Source organism: Stegodyphus dumicola, chromosome 8 (assembly GCF_044657685.1).
Source record: "Stegodyphus dumicola isolate Sdum_Otavi_A_Nest chromosome 8, ASM4465768v1".
Taxonomy (NCBI): Eukaryota; Metazoa; Arthropoda; class Arachnida; order Araneae; family Eresidae; genus Stegodyphus; species Stegodyphus dumicola.
In genome coordinates this window covers 36,725,478-36,740,743 of record NC_140775.1, presented here as the reverse complement: position 1 = coordinate 36,740,743, position 15,266 = coordinate 36,725,478, and the positions used below count along the sequence as shown (strand labels likewise).

The following is a 15,266-nucleotide window of genomic DNA, read 5'->3' as shown; positions in this document are numbered from 1 at the left end:
AAAATACTTGAATAATTTTATAATTTTTAGAACCTAACACTAAAAAACTACGGGGCTGGAAAAATGTAACTTATCTTCATAGTTGTACACTGTGTTACCTTTTTGCTAAAATGAAGTCCGCCCGAACAGGGACTCGAACCCTGGACCGTTAGGTTAAAAGCCTAACGCTCTACCGACTGAGCTATCCGGGCTTAAGCTAGATTGAAAGGAGAAGGCTTATAATCAAATGGAGGATTTTGTTTATAGCATACTGAACACTACTAGAAATAAATGCAAGAGAATCCCTATTCCCAAAGGCAGATAATTAGTAGAGGCTAGTCGGTAAGTACAGAACAGTTTTTAGGAAAGAAATAAGCATTTTGGCTGTTGTTAAGATATTTCAAACCTCTAAATAGAAATATGGCACTTATTTTGCATCGTTACCTACCTAAGTGAATGCACACAGTTCTGACAGAAATCAGAATACATTCTCTTTATACTCGCAGTTTTAACAAAACGTTTACCAAGGCCAAATTTTAGAACTATCTGTAATAGACTTTTCTCTTTTATACTAATTAATTAATTAATACTTTACCTTACCATAAGGGTACTATTCCGTTTTGAGGACTGTAAAAAAATTGCAACGAAAATGTAAGCACAAAAGCGCCAAATCTAGCATACGCGCTGATTTCAAATTGCGAAAGTTTATGTAGTTCTATATTTCTTAAGACGCCATTGAAATACTATTTTAATTTTTAAATCCTTTTTTGATATCCTATGGATTTAACAATTTGGGAATAGCCCATGACGAAAAGTCTGCAATAGAATTTCGGGTAAAGGGCTGAATCACCCATTGCTTGACACGTCTTTAAGAATTGCATGTACACATCTACCTATGTTCACTTAAAAAAATCCCAGAATTACATAAAAATGGCACTGCGCGCACCCTTCACTTTATCTATGTACACATAGACCTATTTTCACTTAAAAAGTAAAAGAAAAATGAAAAAAATCCAATTGTTTTTACTTTTGTAAAAAACCGGGAAAAAAAAAGAGGGCGATTCTGCACTTTACCTAGAATATTTTCAAAAAAAAAAAAAAAAAAAAAAAAAAGCATCATTCGTTATAGAAAATTATGTTTGAACAACCAACGAGATGAAAGTATGCTTTAGCGATAACTCGGTAGCGAAAGAGCGATGCAGGCATCCATCCATTCAGTTATGTTTAGCCTTTTTCATATAAATTATAATAATAAAAATGTATTATATGAAATTAACCTTTCATCTAAATTAACACATCAATCTTAGTTAGTTAATTACAATTATACTTCCTTTCTTGCGTTAGGGTTGCCACAATTATTTTTGGCAGCAATGGCATCAACAATAGTTTGGCGATTATCTACGGCCCTCAAAACCGAATAGTACCAAAATAAGATTAAAAGAAGCAACCTTTATTTATCGCAGATTTCCAGGAAAGGGTTTTTTGAGTTGAGGAACTGCATGCCCTTAAAGGCTTTGCGTATTCACAAAAATTTAAATTTTCCGCTCAGTTTTTTTATTTTATTGTATTTTTTAAATTTAGTGATATATCGGGTTTTCTCAGTGCTTCCGAATTTCCAGCATCTTATCTCCTTTACCTTTCATTGCTGTTTTGATAGACAATGGCGTGACGTTCATTTTCGTTTTCCTTCGCACGTTGAATTTTCTATAAATATGGTTGTCGCATTTCCTACTATAGCAAAATGCTTTATTACTCCAGAGAAAAGGAGCATATGCCTGAAAGCCCTCAAAATCGATAGCGATTATTCAATTTCTGATCCAATCATAGGCAGCTTCCCTGGCTTAATTGAAATATATATATTTAAATTATCATTCATTAAATATTTCCTGTAAGTGTAGTCAGACGCAAAATTTATTGAAGAATTTTTTCTACAAAATATTCGTAGATTTTGCGTATTGGACCATAGAGTCAAATCTAAGTGCTCATAATTCGAGGTTGAAGAGACTTAGAACTTAGCGTTAAGGATTCCAGAAATTATTGTGCAACAAAGAAAATTCTGGGGAACATTTTCAAATAAGCCTTCATCGATAAAATTCGTTGCCAAATGACATTCTCTCTTTATCGCTGTTTAATTGTCAAACGGCTCATATTAAAAGGAAACTATAACAGTGCCTGCTTTTATTTTTTAAACTATTCAGCATATTAACTGATAATAATTAACGTAGCTAAAAAATAAAATTGAATAAGATTTTGTATAATATTTAATTCCTTAATACATGCAAGGTAACTTCTGTACCAATAAGCGTAGAGTTCGCAGTTTTTGAACTAAAATAATTCTAGTCTTGCATTTTTAATTATACGAGAGGAATGTAATCGTATCTCATCTAGTATCATCTAGATATCTAAAAGGTATAGGTTCCACCGAGATTTGAACTCGGATCGCTGGATTCAGAGTCCAGAGTGCTAACCGTTACACCATGGAACCTCCTTTCCCATGCTGGGAATCGAACCCGGGCCGCATGGGTGAAAGCCACGTATCCTGGCCACTAGACCACATGGGACTTGTTAGATAGACGATAACCTGCCTACTTCAAATACTAGTCATGCAGAAGTAGGTCAGTTAGTTTTGTAATCTACCTGGTGTACAAGACGTTACAATACTATTTTGCTTATGCTCTTTGATGTGTAAAACAACATTTCCTACAAAGTAGTTTTTAAAAGTAGAAATAACATTGAATATAAATACAATACCTTATGCATAGTCGATTGGCAAAAATGTGCTGTCGGGTTTCTCATGTTCAATTTTAGATTTTGATTTGCGACACCTTCAATGGATTTATGTAGAACCCCACAGTTCACACGGAAAGCAGTTCGAAGATGCTACTTGTTTATGAGATATGCCGTAATTCCTTTCGTATTCTGCCCCTTTCTTAAGTTATATTATCGTCCAAAAATAAAGACTGCGAAATTACGCGAGTAATTTAAATTCTGAAGGACGCAGTTACAGCAAGAAGATAGCAAAAGAAAGATAGTCCTTGATAAAGTAACTATCACAGCATTTTTCTGTAAAACAAAGCTGCATTGCAATAAGAATACGTAGTAACAGTAATATTAAAACATCCAATAAGATATCTTCATTCCTAACATCCCTGTTACTTAAGTATTTCCCATCTGATAGTGGTCTCTATGAGATCACTTCAAATTATCCAAAAATAATTAGAAAAGGAGAGTGTAGGATTTAGCGCAATGAAAGACTGACTGGGAATAACTCAATGATAAAGCCAATTCTGACATATGCTAGCCCGGTATGGGGCGCAGCAGGAATTACTAACAGGAAACTTATCCGAATCTTTCAGAACACATTATGCTACGGCAAATTTATAAAGCTCCTTGGTTTGTCACGAACGAGGATATTCATAATGCAGCCAAAATTCTTCCCATAAATCGCTTTGTACAGCGACTTCGGCTAACATTTTCCAAAAGATATCTTCGATCGGAAACCCCGTACTCCACAGCCTCCCTGCTTATCATCCGGGAATTGCATCGTCTAAAATGAGACCCAGAGCTATTCTGGAGAAAGCATACAATGCGCTTCCTTTCGCCAAGAGGCGTTGCTATGGAGACGAGGCGCCTCGAAGGTTTCAATAAACTCGTTCGCTTGCCCCCCCCCCACGCCTGAGTGAATTCGCTGATCTTTCAGCTTCCATCAGGGTCACTCTCTCTTTGTCGCCTAATCGCGCAATCTTACTTCTTCCATCTGTAAGCGGTTGTTATCAGGCTGTAAGCACATTTTTGTTTCCTTCTTAAAAGGGTTCTAGTGCAGGGATTACTTAATTTAATCTCTTTAAGAGAACTTAATGGTTTTTCATTCATTATCATAACACTTAAAGTTAATGCAATCTTATTATATTTTAAAAAGTTTCTCCTCAAAGGCATTGCTGGCTGTGTCTCTTTAATTCAAACTCGCCTAACGATTTCCCGGTTTTCCCCTCCCCCAGAACCGAAGCACTTGCGACTTGAAGATTTTCGCGAGTGTTGCTGCTCACGTGTTGTTAACAGCACATGGCCATTGATCAAGGAAACATAGATGCTTTTCAAAATTCATGATATAACCCCTCCAAATTGAGTCTGGCCCTTATTCGACACCAAAATTACTAAATTCAGTCCTTAAGTGTTTTCACTGTGGAAGGCAGTTACTCTTTTTGTTAAATTAACATTTTGGCACTAAATTTACCTCTTTGCGGAAACCTCTTTTTGGTGATAAAGATAATTCTTTGACGATGTGGGGATAAAGGCTATATGCTTAAGAACCCCGTAATAGAACCCTTCCTTGGTCCTTGGAAGACTGACTGGCAGTTTGTATTTGCTTGGCTTTGATATGTCGGTCCTCGTATTAATCGGGCGTAAAATTTAGCATTAAAATGGTATGGTCTGGTGTGATCTCTGCAGGGAGTTTGCGATGTTATGTCTTAGAAAAACTAAAACAATCTGTACGCGTACGAAACGATTTTAAAATTTATTATTTATTTATTTGGGACGCAGTCCTGCCCGCCTGATGAGCTATTTTTAAAATTTATTGAGATTGTTCGCTAAATTAAGGTAGGCGGAAAATACTTGAATAATTTTATAATTTTTAGAACCTAACACTAAAAAACTACGGGGCTGGAAAAATGTAACTTATCTTCATAGTTGTACACTGTGTTACCTTTTTGCTAAAATGAAGTCCGCCCGAACAGGGACTCGAAACCTGGACCGTTAGGTTAAAAGCCTAACGCTCTACCGACTGAGCTATCCGGGCTTAAGCTAGATTGAAAGGAGAAGGCTTATAATCAAATGGAGGATTTTGTTTATAGCATACTGAACACTACTAGAAATAAATGCAAGAGAATCCCTATTCCCAAAGGCAGATAATTAGTAGAGGCTAGTCGGTAAGTACAGAACAGTTTTTAGGAAAGAAATAAGCATTTTGGCTGTTGTTAAGATATTTCAAACCTCTAAAAAGAAATATGGCACTTATTTTGCATCGTTACCTACCTAAGTGAATGCACACAGTTCTGACAGAAATCAGAATACATTCTCTTTATACTCGCAGTTTTAACAAAACGTTTACCAAGGCCAAATTTTAGAACTATCTGTAATACGCTTTTCTCTTTTATACTAATTAATTAATTAATACTTTACCTTACCATAAGGGTACTATTCCGTTTTGAGGACTGTAAAAAAATTGCAACGAAAATGTAAGCACAAAAGCGCCAAATCTAGCATACGCGCTGATTTCAAATTGCGAAAGTTTATGTAGTTCTATATTTCTTAAGACGCCATTGAAATACTATTTTAATTTTTAAATCCTTTTTTGATATCCTATGGATTTAACAATTTGGGAATAGCCCATGACGAAAAGTCTGCAATAGAATTTCGGGTAAAGGGCTGAATCACCCATTGCTTGACACGTCTTTAAGAATTGCATGTACACATCTACCTATGTTCACTTAAAAAAAATCCCAGAATTACATAAAAATGGCACTGCGCGCACCCTTCACTTTATCTATGTACACATAGACCTATTTTCACTTAAAAAGTAAAAGAAAAATGAAAAAAATCCAATTGTTTTTACTTTTGTAAAAAACCGGGAAAAAAAAAAGAGGGCGATTCTGCACTTTACCTAGAATATTTTCAAAAAAAAAAAAAAAAAAAAAAAAAAGCATCATTCGTTATAGAAAATTATGTTTGAACAACCAACGAGATGAAAGTATGCTTTAGCGATAACTCGGTAGCGAAAGAGCGATGCAGGCATCCATCCATTCAGTTATGTTTAGCCTTTTTCATATAAATTATAATAATAAAAATGTATTATATGAAATTAACCTTTCATCTAAATTAACACATCAATCTTAGTTAGTTAATTACAATTATACTTCCTTTCTTGCGTTAGGGTTGCCACAATTATTTTTGGCAGCAATGGCATCAACAATAGTTTGGCGATTATCTACGGCCCTCAAAACCGAATAGTACCAAAATAAGATTAAAAGAAGCAACCTTTATTTATCGCAGATTTCCAGGAAAGGGTTTTTTGAGTTGAGGAACTGCATGCCCTTAAAGGCTTTGAGTATTCACAAAAATTTACATTTTTCCGCTCAGTTTTTTTATTTTATTGTATTTTTTAAATTTAGTGATATATCGGGTTTTCTCAGTGCTTCCGAATTTCCAGCATCTTATCTCCTTCACCTTTCATTGCTGTTTTGATAGACAATGGCGTGACGTTCGTTTTCTTCTTGCTTCGCACGTTGAATTTTCTATAAATATGGTTGTTGCATTTCCTACTATAGCAAAATGCTTTATTACTCCAGAGAAAAGGAGCATATGCCTGAAAGCCCTCAAAATCGATAGCGATTATTCAATTTCTGATCCAATCATAGGCAGCTTCCCTGGCTTAATTGAAATATATATATTTAAATTATCATTCATTAAATATTTCCTGTAAGTGTAGTCAGACGCAAAATTTATTGAAGAATTTTTTCTACAAAATATTCGTAGATTTTGCGTATTGGACCATAGAGTCAAATCTAAGTGCTCATAATTCGAGGTTGAAGAGACTTAGAACTTAGCGTTAAGGATTCCAGAAATTATTGTGCAACAAAGAAAATTCTGGGGAACATTTTCAAATAAGCCTTCATCGATAAAATTCGTTGCCAAATGACATTCTCTCTTTATCGCTGTTTAATTGTCAAACGGCTCATATTAAAAGGAAACTATAACAGTGCCTGCTTTTATTTTTTAAACTATTCAGCATATTAACTGATAATAATTAACGTAGCTAAAAAATAAAATTGAATAAGATTTTGTATAATATTTAATTCCTTAATACATGCAAGGTAACTTCTGTACCAATAAGCGTAGAGTTCGCAGTTTTTGAACTAAAATAATTCTAGTCTTGCATTTTTAATTATACGAGAGGAATGTAATCGTATCTCATCTAGTATCATCTAGATATCTAAAAGGTATAGGTTCCACCGAGATTTGAACTCGGATCGCTGGATTCAGAGTCCAGAGTGCTAACCGTTACACCATGGAACCTCCTTTCCCATGCTGGGAATCGAACCCGGGCCGCATGGGTGAAAGCCACGTATCTTGGCCACTAGACCACATGGGACTTGTTAGATAGACGAAAACCTGCCTACTTCAAATACTAGTCATGCAGAAGTAGGTCAGTTAGTTTTGTAATCTACCTGGTGTACAAGACGTTACAATACTATTTTGCTTATGCTCTTTGATGTGTAAAACAACATTTCCTACAAAGTAGTTTTTAAAAGTAGAAATAACATTGAATATAAATACAATACCTTATGCATAGTCGATTGGCAAAAATGTGCTGTCGGGTTTCTCATGTTCAATTTTAGATTTTGATTTGCGACACCTTCAATGGATTTATGTAGAACCCCACAGTTCACACGGAAAGCAGTTCGAAGATGCTACTTGTTTATGAGATATGCCGTAATTCCTTTCGTATTCTGCCCCTTTCTTAAGTTATATTATCGTCCAAAAATAAAGACTGCGAAATTACGCGAGTAATTTAAATTCTGAAGGACGCAGTTACAGCAAGAAGATAGCAAAAGAAAGATAGTCCTTGATAAAGTAACTATCACAGCATTTTTCTGTAAAACAAAGCTGCATTGCAATAAGAATACGTAGTAACAGTAATATTAAAACATCCAATAAGATATCTTCATTCCTAACATCCCTGTTACTTAAGTATTTCCCATCTGATAGTGGTCTCTATGAGATCACTTCAAATTATCCAAAAATAATTAGAAAAGGAGAGTGTAGGATTTAGCGCAATGAAAGACTGACTGGGAATAACTCAATGATAAAGCCAATTCTGACATATGCTAGCCCGGTATGGGGCGCAGCAGGAATTACTAACAGGAAACTTATCCGAATCTTTCAGAACACATTATGCTACGGCAAATTTATAAAGCTCCTTGGTTTGTCACGAACGAGGATATTCATAATGCAGCCAAAATTCTCCCCATAAATCGCTTTGTACAGCGACTTCGGCTAACATTTTCCAAAAGATATCTTCGATCGGAAACCCCGTACTCCACAGCCTCCCTGCTTATCATCCGGGAATTGCATCGTCTAAAATGAGACCCAGAGCTATTCTGGAGAAAGCATGCAATGCGCTTCCTTTCGCCAAGAGGCGTTGCTATGGAGACGAGGCGCCTCGAAGGTTTCAATAAACTCGTTCGCTTGCCCCCCCCACGCCTGAGTGAATTCGCTGATCTTTCAGCTTCCATCAGGGTCACTCTCTCTTTGTCGCCTAATCGCGCAATCTTACTTCTTCCATCTGTAAGCGGTTGTTATCAGGCTGTAAGCACATCTTTGTTTCCTTCTTAAAAGGGTTCTAGTGCAAGGATTACTTAATTTAATCTCTTTAAGAGAACTTAATGGTTTTTCATTCATTATCATAACACTTAAAGTTAATGCAATCTTATTATATTTTAAAAAGTTTCTCCTCAAAGGCATTGCTGGCTGTGTCTCTTTAATTCAAACTCGCCTAACGATTTCCCGGTTTTCCCCTCCCCCAGAACCGAAGCACTTGCGACTTGAAGATTTTCGCGAGTGTTGCTGCTCACGTGTTGTTAACAGCACATGGCCATTGATCAAGGAAACATAGATGCTTTTCAAAATTCATGATATAACCCCTCCAAATTGAGTCTGGCCCTTATTCGACACCAAAATTACTAAATTCAGTCCTTAAGTGTTTTCACTGTGGAAGGCAGTTACTCTTTTTGTTAAATTAACATTTTGGCACTAAATTTACCTCTTTGCGGAAACCTCTTTTTGGTGATAAAGATAATTCTTTGACGATGGGCGGATAAAGGCTATATGCTTAAGAACCCCGTAATAGAACCCTTCCTTGGTCCTTGGAAGACTGACTGGCAGTTTGTATTTGCTTGGCTTTGATATGTCGGTCCTCGTATTAATCGGGCGTAAAATTTAGCATTAAAATGGTATGGTCTGGTGTGATCTCTGCAGGGAGTTTGCGATGTTATGTCTTAGAAAAACTAAAACAATCTGTACGCGTACGAAACGATTTTAAAATTTATTATTTATTTATTTGGGACGCAGTCCTGCCCGCCTGATGAGCTATTTTTAAAATTTATTGAGATTGTTCGCTAAATTAAGGTAGGCGGAAAATACTTGAATAATTTTATAATTTTTAGAACCTAACACTAAAAAACTACGGGGCTGGAAAAATGTAACTTATCTTCATAGTTGTACACTGTGTTACCTTTTTGCTAAAATGAAGTCCGCCCGAACAGGGACTCGAACCCTGGACCGTTAGGTTAAAAGCCTAACTCTCTACCGACTGAGCTATCCGGGCTTAAGCTAGATTGAAAGGAGAAGGCTTATAATCAAATGGAGGATTTTGTTTATAGCATACTGAACACTACTAGAAATAAATGCAAGAGAATCCCTATTCCCAAAGGCAGATAATTAGTAGAGGCTAGTCGGTAAGTACAGAACAGTTTTTAGGAAAGAAATAAGCATTTTGGCTGTTGTTAAGATATTTCAAACCTCTAAATAGAAATATGGCACTTATTTTGCATCGTTACCTACCTAAGTGAATGCACACAGTTCTGACAGAAATCAGAATACATTCTCTTTATACTCGCAGTTTTAACAAAACGTTTACCAAGGCCAAATTTTAGAACTATCTGTAATAGGCTTTTCTCTTTTATACTAATTAATTAATTAATACTTTACCTTACCATAAGGGTACTATTCCGTTTTGAGGACTGTAAAAAAATTGCAACGAAAATGTAAGCACAAAAGCGCCAAATCTAGCATACGCGCTGATTTCAAATTGCGAAAGTTTATGTAGTTCTATATTTCTTAAGACGCCATTGAAATACTATTTTAATTTTTAAATCCTTTTTTGATATCCTATGGATTTAACAATTTGGGAATAGCCCATGACGAAAAGTCTGCAATAGAATTTCGGGTAAAGGGCTGAATCACCCATTGCTTGACACGTCTTTAAGAATTGCATGTACACATCTACCTATGTTCACTTAAAAAAAATCCCAGAATTACATAAAAATGGCACTGCGCGCACCCTTCACTTTATCTATGTACACATAGACCTATTTTCACTTAAAAAGTAAAAGAAAAATGAAAAAAATCCAATTGTTTTTACTTTTGTAAAAAACCGGGAAAAAAAAAAGAGGGCGATTCTGCACTTTACCTAGAATATTTTCAAAAAAAAAAAAAAAAAAAAAAAAAGCATCATTCGTTATAGAAAATTATGTTTGAACAACCAACGAGATGAAAGTATGCTTTAGCGATAACTCGGTAGCGAAAGAGCGATGCAGGCATCCATCCATTCAGTTATGTTTAGCCTTTTTCATATAAATTATAATAATAAAAATGTATTATATGAAATTAACCTTTCATCTAAATTAACACATCAATCTTAGTTAGTTAATTACAATTATACTTCCTTTCTTGCGTTAGGGTTGCCACAATTATTTTTGGCAGCAATGGCATCAACAATAGTTTGGCGATTATCTACGGCCCTCAAAACCGAATAGTACCAAAATAAGATTAAAAGAAGCAACCTTTATTTATCGCAGATTTCCAGGAAAGGGTTTTTTGAGTTGAGGAACTGCATGCCCTTAAAGGCTTTGAGTATTCACAAAAATTTACATTTTTCCGCTCAGTTTTTTTATTTTATTGTATTTTTTAAATTTAGTGATATATCGGGTTTTCTCAGTGCTTCCGAATTTCCAGCATCTTATCTCCTTCACCTTTCATTGCTGTTTTGATAGACAATGGCGTGACGTTCGTTTTCTTCTTGCTTCGCACGTTGAATTTTCTATAAATATGGTTGTTGCATTTCCTACTATAGCAAAATGCTTTATTACTCCAGAGAAAAGGAGCATATGCCTGAAAGCCCTCAAAATCGATAGCGATTATTCAATTTCTGATCCAATCATAGGCAGCTTCCCTGGCTTAATTGAAATATATATATTTAAATTATCATTCATTAAATATTTCCTGTAAGTGTAGTCAGACGCAAAATTTATTGAAGAATTTTTTCTACAAAATATTCGTAGATTTTGCGTATTGGACCATAGAGTCAAATCTAAGTGCTCATAATTCGAGGTTGAAGAGACTTAGAACTTAGCGTTAAGGATTCCAGAAATTATTGTGCAACAAAGAAAATTCTGGGGAACATTTTCAAATAAGCCTTCATCGATAAAATTCGTTGCCAAATGACATTCTCTCTTTATCGCTGTTTAATTGTCAAACGGCTCATATTAAAAGGAAACTATAACAGTGCCTGCTTTTATTTTTTAAACTATTCAGCATATTAACTGATAATAATTAACGTAGCTAAAAAATAAAATTGAATAAGATTTTGTATAATATTTAATTCCTTAATACATGCAAGGTAACTTCTGTACCAATAAGCGTAGAGTTCGCAGTTTTTGAACTAAAATAATTCTAGTCTTGCATTTTTAATTATACGAGAGGAATGTAATCGTATCTCATCTAGTATCATCTAGATATCTAAAAGGTATAGGTTCCACCGAGATTTGAACTCGGATCGCTGGATTCAGAGTCCAGAGTGCTAACCGTTACACCATGGAACCTCCTTTCCCATGCTGGGAATCGAACCCGGGCCGCATGGGTGAAAGCCACGTATCTTGGCCACTAGACCACATGGGACTTGTTAGATAGACGAAAACCTGCCTACTTCAAATACTAGTCATGCAGAAGTAGGTCAGTTAGTTTTGTAATCTACCTGGTGTACAAGACGTTACAATACTATTTTGCTTATGCTCTTTGATGTGTAAAACAACATTTCCTACAAAGTAGTTTTTAAAAGTAGAAATAACATTGAATATAAATACAATACCTTATGCATAGTCGATTGGCAAAAATGTGCTGTCGGGTTTCTCATGTTCAATTTTAGATTTTGATTTGCGACACCTTCAATGGATTTATGTAGAACCCCACAGTTCACACGGAAAGCAGTTCGAAGATGCTACTTGTTTATGAGATATGCCGTAATTCCTTTCGTATTCTGCCCCTTTCTTAAGTTATATTATCGTCCAAAAATAAAGACTGCGAAATTACGCGAGTAATTTAAATTCTGAAGGACGCAGTTACAGCAAGAAGATAGCAAAAGAAAGATAGTCCTTGATAAAGTAACTATCACAGCATTTTTCTGTAAAACAAAGCTGCATTGCAATAAGAATACGTAGTAACAGTAATATTAAAACATCCAATAAGATATCTTCATTCCTAACATCCCTGTTACTTAAGTATTTCCCATCTGATAGTGGTCTCTATGAGATCACTTCAAATTATCCAAAAATAATTAGAAAAGGAGAGTGTAGGATTTAGCGCAATGAAAGACTGACTGGGAATAACTCAATGATAAAGCCAATTCTGACATATGCTAGCCCGGTATGGGGCGCAGCAGGAATTACTAACAGGAAACTTATCCGAATCTTTCAGAACACATTATGCTACGGCAAATTTATAAAGCTCCTTGGTTTGTCACGAACGAGGATATTCATAATGCAGCCAAAATTCTCCCCATAAATCGCTTTGTACAGCGACTTCGGCTAACATTTTCCAAAAGATATCTTCGATCGGAAACCCCGTACTCCACAGCCTCCCTGCTTATCATCCGGGAATTGCATCGTCTAAAATGAGACCCAGAGCTATTCTGGAGAAAGCATGCAATGCGCTTCCTTTCGCCAAGAGGCGTTGCTATGGAGACGAGGCGCCTCGAAGGTTTCAATAAACTCGTTCGCTTGCCCCCCCCACGCCTGAGTGAATTCGCTGATCTTTCAGCTTCCATCAGGGTCACTCTCTCTTTGTCGCCTAATCGCGCAATCTTACTTCTTCCATCTGTAAGCGGTTGTTATCAGGCTGTAAGCACATCTTTGTTTCCTTCTTAAAAGGGTTCTAGTGCAAGGATTACTTAATTTAATCTCTTTAAGAGAACTTAATGGTTTTTCATTCATTATCATAACACTTAAAGTTAATGCAATCTTATTATATTTTAAAAAGTTTCTCCTCAAAGGCATTGCTGGCTGTGTCTCTTTAATTCAAACTCGCCTAACGATTTCCCGGTTTTCCCCTCCCCCAGAACCGAAGCACTTGCGACTTGAAGATTTTCGCGAGTGTTGCTGCTCACGTGTTGTTAACAGCACATGGCCATTGATCAAGGAAACATAGATGCTTTTCAAAATTCATGATATAACCCCTCCAAATTGAGTCTGGCCCTTATTCGACACCAAAATTACTAAATTCAGTCCTTAAGTGTTTTCACTGTGGAAGGCAGTTACTCTTTTTGTTAAATTAACATTTTGGCACTAAATTTACCTCTTTGCGGAAACCTCTTTTTGGTGATAAAGATAATTCTTTGACGATGGGCGGATAAAGGCTATATGCTTAAGAACCCCGTAATAGAACCCTTCCTTGGTCCTTGGAAGACTGACTGGCAGTTTGTATTTGCTTGGCTTTGATATGTCGGTCCTCGTATTAATCGGGCGTAAAATTTAGCATTAAAATGGTATGGTCTGGTGTGATCTCTGCAGGGAGTTTGCGATGTTATGTCTTAGAAAAACTAAAACAATCTGTACGCGTACGAAACGATTTTAAAATTTATTATTTATTTATTTGGGACGCAGTCCTGCCCGCCTGATGAGCTATTTTTAAAATTTATTGAGATTGTTCGCTAAATTAAGGTAGGCGGAAAATACTTGAATAATTTTATAATTTTTAGAACCTAACACTAAAAAACTACGGGGCTGGAAAAATGTAACTTATCTTCATAGTTGTACACTGTGTTACCTTTTTGCTAAAATGAAGTCCGCCCGAACAGGGACTCGAACCCTGGACCGTTAGGTTAAAAGCCTAACTCTCTACCGACTGAGCTATCCGGGCTTAAGCTAGATTGAAAGGAGAAGGCTTATAATCAAATGGAGGATTTTGTTTATAGCATACTGAACACTACTAGAAATAAATGCAAGAGAATCCCTATTCCCAAAGGCAGATAATTAGTAGAGGCTAGTCGGTAAGTACAGAACAGTTTTTAGGAAAGAAATAAGCATTTTGGCTGTTGTTAAGATATTTCAAACCTCTAAATAGAAATATGGCACTTATTTTGCATCGTTACCTACCTAAGTGAATGCACACAGTTCTGACAGAAATCAGAATACATTCTCTTTATACTCGCAGTTTTAACAAAACGTTTACCAAGGCCAAATTTTAGAACTATCTGTAATAGGCTTTTCTCTTTTATACTAATTAATTAATTAATACTTTACCTTACCATAAGGGTACTATTCCGTTTTGAGGACTGTAAAAAAATTGCAACGAAAATGTAAGCACAAAAGCGCCAAATCTAGCATACGCGCTGATTTCAAATTGCGAAAGTTTATGTAGTTCTATATTTCTTAAGACGCCATTGAAATACTATTTTAATTTTTAAATCCTTTTTTGATATCCTATGGATTTAACAATTTGGGAATAGCCCATGACGAAAAGTCTGCAATAGAATTTCGGGTAAAGGGCTGAATCACCCATTGCTTGACACGTCTTTAAGAATTGCATGTACACATCTACCTATGTTCACTTAAAAAAAATCCCAGAATTACATAAAAATGGCACTGCGCGCACCCTTCACTTTATCTATGTACACATAGACCTATTTTCACTTAAAAAGTAAAAGAAAAATGAAAAAAATCCAATTGTTTTTACTTTTGTAAAAAACCGGGAAAAAAAAAAGAGGGCGATTCTGCACTTTACCTAGAATATTTTCAAAAAAAAAAAAAAAAGCATCATTCGTTATAGAAAATTATGTTTGAACAACCAACGAGATGAAAGTATGCTTTAGCGATAACTCGGTAGCGAAAGAGCGATGCAGGCATCCATCCATTCAGTTATGTTTAGCCTTTTTCATATAAATTATAATAATAAAAATGTATTATATGAAATTAACCTTTCATCTAAATTAACACATCAATCTTAGTTAGTTAATTACAATTATACTTCCTTTCTTGCGTTAGGGTTGCCACAATTATTTTTGGCAGCAATGGCATCAACAATAGTTTGGCGATGATCTACGGCCCTCAAAACCGAATAGTACCAAAATAAGATTAAAAGAAGCAACCTTTATTTATCGCAGATTTCCAGGAAAGGGTTTTTTGAGTTGAGGAACTGCATGCCCTTAAAGGCTTTGAGTATTCACAAAAATTTAC

At 35.6% G+C, this 15,266-nt stretch overlaps 10 non-coding genes across 10 annotated transcripts; all 10 read right to left on the bottom strand.

Moving 5' to 3' along the window:
- Positions 1-118: 118 nt before the first annotated feature.
- TRNAK-UUU (transfer RNA lysine (anticodon UUU)) lies at positions 119-191 on the bottom strand. The gene has a single exon. It is a non-coding gene; the product is annotated as a tRNA-Lys (tRNA).
- Positions 192-2,392: 2,201 nt separating this feature from the next.
- On the bottom strand, positions 2,393-2,464 carry TRNAQ-CUG (transfer RNA glutamine (anticodon CUG)). The gene has a single exon. It is a non-coding gene; the product is annotated as a tRNA-Gln (tRNA).
- A 4-nt stretch (positions 2,465-2,468) lies between these two features.
- TRNAE-UUC (transfer RNA glutamic acid (anticodon UUC)) lies at positions 2,469-2,540 on the bottom strand. Its single transcript has one exon. It is a non-coding gene; the product is annotated as a tRNA-Glu (tRNA).
- Positions 2,541-4,704: 2,164 nt separating this feature from the next.
- TRNAK-UUU (transfer RNA lysine (anticodon UUU)) lies at positions 4,705-4,777 on the bottom strand. The gene has a single exon. It is a non-coding gene; the product is annotated as a tRNA-Lys (tRNA).
- Positions 4,778-6,981: 2,204 nt separating this feature from the next.
- TRNAQ-CUG (transfer RNA glutamine (anticodon CUG)) lies at positions 6,982-7,053 on the bottom strand. The gene has a single exon. It is a non-coding gene; the product is annotated as a tRNA-Gln (tRNA).
- A 4-nt stretch (positions 7,054-7,057) lies between these two features.
- Positions 7,058-7,129, bottom strand: TRNAE-UUC (transfer RNA glutamic acid (anticodon UUC)). Its single transcript has one exon. It is a non-coding gene; the product is annotated as a tRNA-Glu (tRNA).
- Positions 7,130-9,291: 2,162 nt separating this feature from the next.
- Positions 9,292-9,364, bottom strand: TRNAK-UUU (transfer RNA lysine (anticodon UUU)). The gene has a single exon. It is a non-coding gene; the product is annotated as a tRNA-Lys (tRNA).
- Positions 9,365-11,567: 2,203 nt separating this feature from the next.
- TRNAQ-CUG (transfer RNA glutamine (anticodon CUG)) lies at positions 11,568-11,639 on the bottom strand. The gene has a single exon. It is a non-coding gene; the product is annotated as a tRNA-Gln (tRNA).
- Positions 11,640-11,643: 4 nt separating this feature from the next.
- TRNAE-UUC (transfer RNA glutamic acid (anticodon UUC)) lies at positions 11,644-11,715 on the bottom strand. The gene has a single exon. It is a non-coding gene; the product is annotated as a tRNA-Glu (tRNA).
- Positions 11,716-13,877: 2,162 nt separating this feature from the next.
- Positions 13,878-13,950, bottom strand: TRNAK-UUU (transfer RNA lysine (anticodon UUU)). Its single transcript has one exon. It is a non-coding gene; the product is annotated as a tRNA-Lys (tRNA).
- Positions 13,951-15,266: the final 1,316 nt, after the last annotated feature.